At 44.1% G+C, this 12,771-nt stretch overlaps 1 long non-coding RNA gene across 1 annotated transcript in view; it reads right to left on the reverse strand.

The window, feature by feature from the left end:
* Positions 1-12,771, reverse strand: part of LOC123363929 — a 29,661-nt gene that overhangs the window by 11,431 nt on the left and 5,459 nt on the right. The window contains exons 2-4 of the long non-coding RNA XR_006576946.1: positions 12,370-12,465; positions 6,190-6,249; positions 2,322-2,478 (exon numbers count right to left, since the gene is read on the reverse strand). This is a non-coding gene — a long non-coding RNA (uncharacterized LOC123363929). The remainder of the gene's footprint in view (positions 1-2,321; positions 2,479-6,189; positions 6,250-12,369; positions 12,466-12,771) is intronic.

Consider the following 12,771-nt stretch of genomic DNA (forward strand, 5'->3'; position numbering starts at 1 on the left):
GGGATTGGTAGAACTATAAGTATGGTGAATAAGGTTTTCCATAACCCGTCACTATAATAGGCCATGTCTACACTAGCACTTCCGTCAGCAAAACTTTTGTTGCTCAAGAGTGTAAAAAAAAAAAAAAGACATAAGTTTTGCCAGCATAACCACTTATGTGCACACCCCTATGTCAGTGAGAGACACTCTCAAAATGGAGCAAAGCCATGCATTGAAGCTTCACAATTTCATCATTTTACAAAGCTTTAAATTCTTTTGTGCAATATGTCAGCAAGTTTTCATCTACCAATTTTCAGTAACATTTATAGAAATTTAAATGAACACTGTCAAGTTTTGAAAAGAAAAAAAAACAATTAAATTCTACCCTATGCAGAGTAAACTCTGATGGGAGAGAATCATTATCCCATCCTCTGACTCCCAGCAAAACTACCTGACTGTACATTACTGCTACTGCTACCTAAATATGTGTAAATCCTTGAGCCTAGTAATGGGCATTGTGTTGTTGGGTAACTGGCTTGTGCTGTGCTATAATGTGTACCCTCTTTGTAATAAAAGTGCCACTCACTTTTTTCTTATTTCCATTGCTGCTGATCATCAGTTCTTAAAGGACCAACGTCAACAAGCATGTGCTTAATGTGAGGTACATGAGATGTCCCATTAACGTCAATGAAATTACTCATGTGCTTAAAGTTAAGCACGTGCGCAAGTACTTTGTAGAATTGGGCCCTATGAAACTTGACTGATGGCTGTTCCTGTTACATCTTTCTGGACTCTTTGTTTTTTGTTTGCTGCGTTTTCCATTAGGGGCTGCTTTGTCTCCATTTATTAATGTACGAATGGAAAACCAGGTAGGTTAACAGGTTGTCACTATCCTCTTCCCGCAGCACCTTGGCCTGATATGTAGCAACACTCCACACTTTTGGATTGCATGGTTGGATTCCTGTTCAGCTTAAACCGCACCATAAACGTTAATTCAGAATGTTTCATCCAGCATTAACAGTATACACCTCCTGTTTCTAAATACATTATTTGTAAAACCCTCGTATTGGCTTAAAAATAGCTTTTTTAAAAGTATGGACCAGAGTCCTCTTTTTTGCCTCTGCAGCGCTCCAGAGATCAAAGGGGCTCCAAAGCCACCCTAGTGGAGCAGCTGGGGATTGCCCCGGTGGCTGTTGTGGAGCTGCCACCCCCTCCTAGCCATATCTCCATTTGATATAGGGGCTGTAGCCAGAGCACAGGCCATACTCAGGTGATTCCCCCGGTCAGTATAACAGCCCATTAGGGACAAAGTAATTTAGAAGAGCCCAGAGTCTACTCTACATTATACCAAGGGGCAAACCAGCCCCCGGTAGTTTGGTGCACTGGTGCAGCTGAAGCTCTGGGATATTGGCTTTTTTCAACTGGAAAACACTTTTTTTTTTTAAAAACCTGCATTTCTTGTTTGTGTCTCAGCTTTATTAATAACATAACTGACAACCTCAGCACAGCTCTGATAATAAGAGTTTTATTAATAATTTTGTGCTTTGGATGCTGGACGGCTGCTTTTCAGTGTTGCCAACACTTACCGTTGTTAATATTTCTCTTACAGTCCCAGCTGCTGGAATCATGGTTTTGCAAGAGAATCTCAGCTTTCCTATTTTTTAAAAAAAATTTCTACCCCTCATTCTTGCAGAGAAAAGTGTGAAAAGATGAATTAAGTGCACCCTAAAGGCTCAAAAATGAAAAGGTAAATAAAAAGCCCAGCATTTATTTTTTTAAACAAATCTCATGATTTCTAAGCCAATCTCATGATTTTTTTTCCAAGGGGGCAGATACAGGTTTTTGAATGTTTGAGGTTAGCAGTACTGGGTTTTGCAGCAGCAGAGTTATTCTAGGCCCTACATAAACAACACAGTTAAAAAAATCTTTGCAACAGATAGATTTTAAAAAGAGACAGAGAAAAAGAGACAATCCAGAGGCCACCCTCTCAGGTTATTCATAACATACTACAGATTATAGTTTGGCCTAACATATGACAGTGTCTCTTTAACTTATGTTTGGCCTTTTAAGAAAAATATCTTAGTGAAATTAGTATTCTAGCTAAACAGTAGTTTTAAATGGTTTTAAAATCACATTTAAAAGTTTAAGGATAATTGCAGTGGACTTCACTTAAACATCCATTATATTGCATAGTGTAGTGTTCCACTTTTACATTTTAAATAAGGTCTCATTGCCTAAATAAGAATAAAACATAACCTCAGCAATAATAATAATTAAATAATATGATGCTAAATAATGAAATTATCAATGCATATTTGTTTTACTACTTATGTGCTACTCACTTTAATCTCAGTTCTATCTTGATTAGAATCTTTTAAATTTAGTCATATTTTCAGCAGTACGGAGCTCTGTTGTGATGGTCTGACCTCTCTCTTCCTGCAAACAAAAGGAGCTTGAATCTTTCTTTCACATCTTCCAATGGCAATTTACATGTAGTACCTATATGGGAGGAAAGACGAAGTGGATTGTCAACTAAATGGAATGTCTTGAGATGAGTCAGGGCCCTGGCAGGTTAACATAGGGCACAGTCCAAAGTCTGTTGAATCAACAAGAGGATTTACATTTATTTCAGTGGGCTTTGGACTGGGGGCGTAGTGAGGGCATTTATGGTCTAAAAATACCCCGTATTGACCAATTAAAAGTGCATCACTCATAAACAACATCCATCCCCTTTCATTGCCATTTACAATAGCAATAATGACCTCAGCAATAGGGATTACCAGCCTTCAGCTGTACCTTGGCCCTGGATTCCTCGCCTTTCAGATGATCATTAATTTCCCACTCATTAATAATTACAAATCATTTTTTTGGTAGTTGACATTAAATGTCAGAGCGTTTTTTTAAAACCCTGGGCTTTTATCGTTATTGGTTAAGTGACCAGCACCTCTGAGCTTACAATCAGCATGAAAAATTTGTACCACCACAGCAACAGTGCTATCCCAATCCACTAGGGCTGGGGAATGGGACCAGAAAAATATACACCCCCATTTCAATCTCAACTCTTCTCTCAACCTGAACTGAATCTTTGATAAAGAGCCCTCACACCCCTATCCAATGCTCTTTTGTACCCAAATTTGTCTCTTCCTTCTACCCCTTCCAAGTTCGCTACAGTCACCTAGCCAGATCCTTCAACCTAGACTTGGAAACTCAGACTGTTTTCTGTTCCCACCCCCAGGTTTCTTTCCCCTCCTCTAACTCCTCACAGGGCCCCCTACATCAGCTGCTATTCCCATCAGGGAGCTGTCAGATTCCTGGCAGGCTCTGCTGGGATTCCACCAATTGCTGCCTTGAAATCTCTGCTGGTCCTAGGTCTCCTTCGGTGAGCGATATTCAGTCCTGAGATGCCTCTGATCCATAAGGAGATCTGATCAGTTTTCAACTGAAAACCAGAAAACTTGCCAACCCCCCACACCCACCCTGCCCCCAAACCTTGAAATTTTGTGCAGAAAGCAGACATTTTCTATTGATATATTTGTTTGATCAAAAACCAAATTTCCATCAAAAAAGTTTTGATTTAAAACTTTTACCGATCCTACCCACGATTTAATACAGGAGCCACTCTGGGCCCAGCAGAGACTGAAAGCCTGTTGTGCACTGCGGAGCTGAGCATGAGGGAGTGGAGATGGAGAAAGTGAAGCATGAAGGCTGGGTGGACAATGGAGAATGGTAATAGAGGTGACAATATTTGGCCAGGAAATGGGGAGGAAATCATCTGTACTTGGAGGGAAGGAGCAGAGGATCAGGAAGGCTGGGGTAGAAGAAGCAGGGATAAGGTGAAGGACAAAGGCAATTGGCCTGACTGGGTTGGTACCAGGAGAGAGAAGGATAGGAGGACAGAGGATAAGGATGGGACTTCACTAGGTTTGGATATGCATCCAGTTTTGGAGGGACTTATCGAGACTGGCTCAAACCCGATGAGGTTCAACAATTGCTACCTTCCACTCAGTCTATAGAAAGGAATCATTCTCGTCATATTTTTGTGTGATTACTGTGGCTTAAAAGGAGCCAAAGCAGAAAAAAGAAACATGCCTGGTTCCCTTTCTTTAGTGTCTCACATTAGAACTGCTGATTTTTTCTGCCAATTTTACACCAGATTCTGCCACTGTAAGTTACTTAGAGAGATACCGGACTCTGCAAGGACTCCCTTTGATTTTAGTGGATCTACTTACTGAGAAGAGCGATCAAGAGTGGAAGAAATAATCCTTAATTTTACAACTGTTGCAGCATTTTAAAAACGCCGTTTGACATTTTAAACCAAAACGGAATATCTAAAAAGTATATTTGTTGCTTATAAGTCTGAAAAAGGATAAGAATGATCCTTTAGTGATACATATCCATGACGTCTAGAGTATTGCATAGTTACATTTTTTTATAATTATGAGCTGGTCAGAAAATGTTTTTTCTCCAGCTGAAAATTTCAGTGATTTTTTATTTTTATTTTTATCAAAAATTTCCAAGCAAAAATATAAGCTTTTCAATGACGACAAAATAATATTTTTCAGTTTTCAGACAACTGATTTTTGTTTTATTGACAAAAACATCAAAAACTTTAATTTTGTCAAAAACCCAATTTTAATTGAAGAAAATGTTGATGGAAATTTTTTGACCAGTCCTACAGAACAACATTGCTACTGAGCAATCTCTGCATTGTAGTGAACTATTGGTGTTCCAGTGAAAGTTTCTTTCCTGTGATTATAAAGTACTGTAAATACATTCAAGTAGTGACAAGTTTCAGAGTAGCAGCCGTGTTAGTCTGTATCCGCAAAAAGAACAGGAGTACTTGTGGCACCTTAAAGACTAACAAATTTATTTTAGCATGAGCTTTCGTGAGCTACAGCTCACTTCTTCGGATGCATAGAATGGAACACACAGACAGGAGATATTTATACATACAGAGAACATGAAAAGGTGGAAGTATGCATAACAACAGGAAAAGTCTAATCAATTGAGATGAGCTATCATCAGCAGGAGGAAAAAAAAAACTTTTTGAAGTGATAATTAAGATGGCCCATAGAAGGTGTGAGGAGAATCTATTTCCCTATGTTAAGTTCTCCTCAGAGAACACTTCAACCTCTCTAACCACTCAGTGACAGACTTGAAGGTGGCAATTTTGCAACAAAAAAACTTCAAAAACAGACTCCAAAGAGAAACTGCTGAACTCAAATTAATATGCAAATTAGATACAATTAACACTGGCCTAAACAGAGACTGGGAATGGTTGGGTCATTACACTAATTGAATCTATTTCCCTATGTTAAGTTCTCCTCACACCTTCTATGGGCCATCTTAATTATCACTTCAAAAAGTTTTTTTTTCCTCCTGCTGATGATAGCTCATCTCAATTGATTAGACTTTTCCTGTTGTTATGCATACTTCCACCTTTTCATGTTCTCTGTATGTATAAATATCTCCTGTCTGTGTGTTCCATTCTATGCATCCGAAGAAGTGAGCTGTAGCTCACGAAAGCTCATGCTAAAATAAATTCAAGTAGTGGTAATTTCAGTGCCTTTATACACATATGAATAATAGCGTTTCTTAAAAATATAATTAAAAATAACAGCATATTTTCAAAGCTATGGAAAATCACTACCATCATAGATCACAGGTCGTTCAACAGTAAAGAGATAAAATATTTTTTTGAGATAAAGCTGTACAAATCAAAACAAACAAACCAAAAACCAACCAACCAACCAACCCACAACAGCAGATTGTGTTAGTTTATCTCAGTTAAAAATAAGATCATAATAGCTGGTCAAATCCTGCAATCCTTATGTAAGCAAACATCCATTGGACTTCAAGAAGTTTTCGTGAGTTAGGACTGCAGGGTTGGATGTGGTAGGCGTATTAACCACAAGAAGACAACCTGGACTCAATTGGCTGAACATAATCATTCAGTAATTCTGTTGTTTACTATTTCAGAGTTTAAGAGGATCGAAGGATGGAACAATGTTACAGAATCACGGGAAACTATCATTAACAAAATCTGAAATTCTGGGCACTGAACCAAATTTTAACCCCTTTTTCTTAATAGCCAGTCTAACAACATCTACAAGCGATGAAACACTCCTTATTTCTATCACTACACTTAAACTCTACCTAACTAGAGGAGGTGTTAGCAAATATCAGTACATAGATACCACAGTTTCTCACTTTCATCTGCCTTCTGATAGTTTCCTTATGAGAGTTGCATCGGGTCATAGGAATAAGTACCTGGAATTGAAAAATCAAAACAGAACTTGGTTTCAAAGCTCCACCTCTACTCTAGGTTTGGAAGAGATATTTAGACATATACCTTCCTGGGAGCAACAAGAGGGTGTGTGTGTGTACGTACAATAAAATATATTTAAAATGGAAATTTTTCCTGAACTACAGTTGGCATTTCTGAGCCTTTTGCTGGTGGTTGCCACCCTATTGCAAAGGGAGAACATTTGTACAAGTGATACAATGGGAAGCCTAATATCTCAAACTAGTTACTGTCAGACTTCTATCAATCACTGGAGAACTTTAACTCTTTAAGCAGGAAACTACTGAGATATTCCATTTATCCCTCTCACATGTAATGGAAGATGGACTTGAACTTATAATTGCTTGGTGTGAAAGCATTTCATGTGCAAGGAGAATGGATTGTTTAAACATGTAGATTTCTTACTTCACAGTTTGTGGGATTAATGTCTGGTAACAAGCTTGATGGCCCAAGTCAGCAATGCACTTAAGCACATGTTGAACTTCTGTGACATTAACCATGTGCTTCAGTGCTTTGCTGAACGGTGCCTACATTCTTTCATTACTGACACATCCTTATCCCAAGCTGTGTATTAAACAAAAAGAATGACACAAATAAAATGTAAGAAAAGCAAGTTTACTGGCTGTCCCTCAGATACCACAGAATATGCTCCAAGCAGAAAGTCTGGGATATACACCTTAACACGTCTTCACCAAACATGGATGTTGTGTATTTGGTTGTCATGGTTTTTGTTCCTATGGCAACTGAGTTAGATTATTAGGGGATAGCCCAGCTGGTTTCGGCCGGTTGGGTGAGCTCTGTGTCTGTAAATAAAACGGTAGTTTTGTTAGCTGTCTGCTGTCTGGCCTCAAGTGATTTCTTCCTAAACCAGCTGCCCCCAAGGATATAACAATGGACACTCCAGCTGAGAAGCAGATCACATCAGGGAACAGGCCACCTAAATACTCTGAGAGAATTTGCTTCAATACAGATATAAAATCCACTTCAACTACAGACCCCCAAGCTCTCGCTGTCACCCACCACCCCATCGTGGAAACCATAGGGGATATCATCAAACATCTAAACCCCATACTCAATGGGAACTCCATCCTGAAAGAAATCTTTCCTGAATCTACTCTTCAGGCCTTCAAACAAACCCCTTACATCTCCAAGCTCATCATGCTCCCCACAGACCAGGCTACACCAACTCAAAGTAGCACCAGCCCTGCCAGAACAACAGGTGCAAAACCTGAAGACATATTCCACTGCTACAATGATCAACACCCACACAACAAAATACCTTTTGGGATCCATGGGTCCTACTCATGCCTATCACAATATGCGGTATACCTCACTCAGGGCACTAAAATCCCCAACAATAACTATGTGGGTGAAACCAGACAATCACTAAACTCTTATGAACTCAGACAGGAAAATGATAAAAGACAAAAACATCCTTTTCACAAAGTGATTACTCCATATCTGATCTATCAGTCCTCAAAGGAAACTGCACAACATCGTCCAAAGATGAGCTGGGAGCTTAAATTCATAACTTTGTCTGACACGGAAAATCATGATCTTAATAAAGAATCTGGATTTTATGGTTTATTGCAACAATAAACCTACTTAACCCCTGTAAGGGTCCGGTGTGGGGGCTTGGCCGTCCCAGGTGCGGCTGGGAGCCAGGCCGCCTCACTACCCGAGGCTGGGCGGACAGTTCAGTATCTCAAGTCCAAGCCCTAGATCAGGGCGGGGCAACGGGCAGTAGTCCTGGGCTCAGACCCTCCGGCAGGGCTGAGCAAAAATAAACAGTAATTTAAGCCCCAGCCCTTAGTCAGGGCGGGGCAACAAACAGCAGTTCTGGGCTCAGACCCTCAGGCAGGGGCTGAGCAAATACACAGCAATTTAAGGGCTCAGACCCTCAGGCAGGCCTGAGCAAAACAAACAGTCTTTTAGGCCCAAGCCCTAGGTCAGGGTGGGGTAGCAAACAGTTCAAGGTCCCAGACCCTCAGGCAGGGGCTGAGCAAACAAAACAGTAGTTTAGGGGCTCAGACCCTCAGGCAGGGGCTGAGCCCAGACCCTCAGGCAGGGCTGAGCAAAACAAACAGTCTTTTAGGCCCAAGCCCTAGGTCAGGGTGGGGTAGCAAACAGTTCAAGGTCCCAGACCCTCAGGCAGGGGCTGAGCAAACAAAACAGTAGTTTAGGGGCTCAGACCCTCAGGCAGGGGCTGAGCAAATATACAGCAATTTAGGGGCCCAGACCCTCAGGCAGGGCTGAGCAAAACAAACAGTCTTTTAGGCCCAAGCCCTAGGTCAGGGCGGGGCAACAAACAGTTCAAGGGCTCAGACCCTCAGGCAGGGGCGGAGCAAACAAAACAGTAATTTAGGGGCTCAGAACCTCAGGCAGGGGCTGAGCAACAACTGGTAAGTCCAGGCTTCTACGCCTGAGCGTTGGGGTGAAGAGGGAGACTGCCACCCGTGAGAGGAATGGCAGGGGGGACACAGGCCCACCCACTCCACTGTGTCCCAGCCCGGGGCCCTAACAGCGGCAGCCAGTCTGCTGCTGTGTCGGTGGGGTCCTGACCGCAACACACCAACATTGGCTCGAGGTCTGCTGCAGCCAGACTGGGGTCGGCTACCCCCGGGCTACTTCCATTCTCCCCCTCCATTGGTACCTGTCCATCCCTAGCGTCCTCTGCCGGATCCCACACCATGGGCTCCTCGGGGTACTGAGCGCTGGATAGGTCGGGCTGCTCCTCAGGACACGGGGCGAGGGGACGCTCAGGCAGCTCCTCGGGGTACCGGGCTCTGGGAAGGCTCGGCCAGTCTTCCTCAGGGTACCGGGCTCAGGGAAGGCTCGGCCCAACAGGAGCTCGGGCATCAACATCTGTCCTCTCCAGCGGCCGGGCGGCAACTGAGCGCTGGAGCCGGGCCTTTATACTTCCTGTCCCGCCCCTTGACTTCCGGGGGGCGGGAACAGGCGGTGGTGACTCCGCCCACTGAGGCGGCTGTTCCGGCTCGGCCTTCTCAGGTGCGGCTGGGAGCCAGGCCGCCTCACTACAACCCCCCTTTTTGGTCTATGACTACAGGGGTGTTAATGGGCCACATCACCTTGAATGGACCCTTAGAATATTTGCTAACAGCTTATGCTAAACCAGTGGTCACCAACTAGTAGATCGTGATCGATTGGTACATCGTGGAGCCTCTGACAGTCGACTGCAATCACAGTCTAGGGTTGCCAGCCCTTCTGCAGCCAAACTGGGAGATCAGCCGCTAACATTCTGGTGGTGTAGTGGGGCTAAGGTAGGGTTCCTGGCTGCCTTGTCTCCTTGCCGCTCCTGGAAGCGGACAGCATGTCTGACAGAGGGTCCTGGGGGTGATGGGGACATCAGGGGATCTCCGTGCGCTGCCCTCATCTGCAGGAACCGTCCCCACAGCTCCCATTGTCCGGGAATGGGGAACCGTGACCAATGGGAGCTGTGTGGACAGTGCCGGCAGACGGAAGCAGCACGTGGACTTGGAGCTACCTGCCCCCACCCGCCCAGGAGCCGCTGCCGGACATGCTGGCAGCTTCCGGGAGTGGCGCGGGGCCAGGGCAGCCTGGGACCCTGCCTTAGCCCGGCTGTGCCGCCGCATGGGAGCCACCTGAAGTAAGCAGTGCCCATCTAGAGCCTGCACCCTGAGACCCTCCTGCACCCCAACCGCCTGCCCCAGCTCTGTCTCCCTGCACCCAAACTCCCTCCCAGAGCCTGCACTGTGCTAAACAATCTGTTTGATCTTGTATTTAGCTGTGATACTCTGAGTACCTTTCCAGACCTGAAGAAGAGTTCTGTGTAACTTGAAAGCTTGTCTCTCTCACCAATAGAAGTTGGTCCAGTAAAATATATTACCTCACCCACCTTATCACTTACGTTACTTAGCATGCTAATATTGTTCAGACTGAGAAATGGATTTTTAGGGAAAAAGGTTTACATAGCAAGTGAAAATGAGCAGCTGTTCTACTAAATATCACACTGTGCTCTGTCCTGGGGATAATTTACCCTAAAGCTCACATTGTCAGTGAACAAGCAAACTACATAAGTGCCAACATTGAGAACCTAAGGCTATATCTACACTACGGACCTTAAAGTGGCACAGTTGTACCACTACAGCTGCGCTGCTGTAAGGTCTCATGTGTAGCCGCTCTATGCAGGCAGGAGAGAGTTGTGCTGCCGGCATAATTAAATCACCCCCAATATAGTGGCAGTCTCACTAATTTTTCCCTGTGGATGCTCCAGCCCTGGAACACCCACGGAGTCGGCGCCGAGGCCTCTGACCAACAAAAGCTTCACTGACAAAAGCGCTATTGTAAACAAAGCCTAAAATTACATTGAATTCTCTCCAGGACCTTGGGAGGTTCATCCCTTTAACACTTTGTCAGACTGTCACGCTATAGTGATATATTTCACATCTATATAATTAGATCCTCAGCTCATTATCTTATCTACAGTTATCTCCACTGGAGTTGGTCTGATAGATCATTATTTAGAATCAAGAGAAATCATCTGAGCAAAGAGCTAACCATAATAAATTCATTGTTTGACATACAAAAAAATCAACATTTGCAGCAGATATCACACCATCCCATAGTTATTTCCTACACTAAGTATGGGGATGACTGTGGTATCTCAGAGATTACTGTTTGGTAACAAATGTCAAATGCTGAATTTGAATGTTAACTACTGTACCCAGGCCAAGGAGAAATGTTTAGCTTTATTCACAATGTTAGTTCTTACCGTAGATGAAAGAACTACCAAACTCGCTCAGATGACCCTCAGTTTTAAGAAGCTGATGACATTTTTAACCCTCCCCCTCAATCTATTGTTTGGCTGTTTTTCTTTACTGCTGCCTTTGCTTGGGGTCTCAACAAAATCCCAGCACAGAGCAAATCACCTTCTTGTAGTCAAAGTATAAACCTGTCTCACAGCTGAGCCAAATTTTCAAAAAGGGGCATCTACGGGTGGGGATAAGAATGATGGGTTTTGTGCATATCAATTCTATTAGCTGCTGTGCAAGTGACACACTCTATTGCCTTGTGTGTAAATGTTAGCACTTGAGTTGTGCGTGTGCAGGGGGTTGTGGGCACACAAGTGCAGCCTGGGTTGGGGCTCTTTTAAAGATTTACTCCTATTGTGGCATATACGTATTCATCAGGACAGAAGCCATGGACAGCAGTAGCTATGACAGATTCATTCTGGGTAGAGGTGGCTTATGGGGAAATAAGCCCCTCCCCCAAAGGCTCATCAAACACCGGTGATTAATTGAGCCTTGCCCCCTGCCTCTATTGCAATGTCTTCCTCCAGGTACTGAAGTGCTAAAGGCCTCTCTCCAGAATTTCTGTTCACAGGGTCTCAATCCCCCCTAAACTCTAGCAATAGTGGGATGGAAGGTTTCCTGGCCTCAAACACATAGACAGGCATGAGGACAAGCTGATTCTCTCCTTATCAGGGTTTATAGTCTCAGATTATTTCCTGAGCCCTGCCATGGTCTCCTCTCTAACATCCTATAAAAACTCCAGGGCCCAGGAGGGGTGGGGTGCGCTCAGGGATCCAGGCTTCAGCCATTGGGCTGAGGGAGGTGGGGAGCCAGGGGGTTCTGCCCTGTGGTGGGGTGGTGGGACTAGGGGCTTCTGCCCTGCGGGGCAGCAGGGCTCCAGGCTTCAGCTGCAGGGAGGGGGATCTTGGGGTTTGAGCCCCACGAGAGGTGGGGTGCTGGGACTTGGGGTTTAAGCCCCATGTGGGGGCGATGCAGGGGCTCAGGGCTATAGCCCCACAAGGGCCACCAGGGCTCGGAGCTTCTGCCCTGTGGGGCGTGCTGGGCCTTGGGGCTTCTGTCCCCTGAGAGAAGCTGGGGCTCCCCACAGGTTTGAAAATGTTTACTGGAGCACCACTCTGGACAGCTCTGGCTGAATTTAAGCCCTGCTTCTTATCATCTCTCACACCCACCAGTAACCCAGGTATAGTCCCATTATTCTCCCACTGAGGTCAATTAGAGTTGTGCTCACATATCCAAGATGCAAATTTGAGGTTTATTCTTTAAACCAGGCAGTAATTAAACTATTTTGCTTACATCAGTTCTCCTGACTTCAGCAAACATATCTCAGCGTCTTGGACCACTTGCAATTCTTCTGAGACATCAAAGGTCAACGGATTACATGTGCTGTTTCTATGGCATAAGGGAAGAAAACTGTTATTAAATATTCTCTGAAACAGCACAAGACAGACAAGTAATCACCATAGTACCCTTTGCACACTTGTCTCCCACAGTAGATTCTTTTCAGTTACTGAGGGACACACTTGACCATCTTTACTATTTGCAATACAGCACCACCCAGAGGCCCAGACCAAGGCTGCAGCGCCAGTGTGCTAGTCACTGCACATACATACTGTAAGGGACAGTTCCTACCCCAAAGAGCCTGAGTGCAAATAGAGAAGATAGGCAAAGGGTAGGAGAAAGGAATCATTGCTATCT

The sequence above is a fragment of the Mauremys mutica genome, chromosome 2 (assembly GCF_020497125.1).
Source record: "Mauremys mutica isolate MM-2020 ecotype Southern chromosome 2, ASM2049712v1, whole genome shotgun sequence".
In the NCBI taxonomy this organism is placed as follows: domain Eukaryota; kingdom Metazoa; phylum Chordata; order Testudines; family Geoemydidae; genus Mauremys; species Mauremys mutica.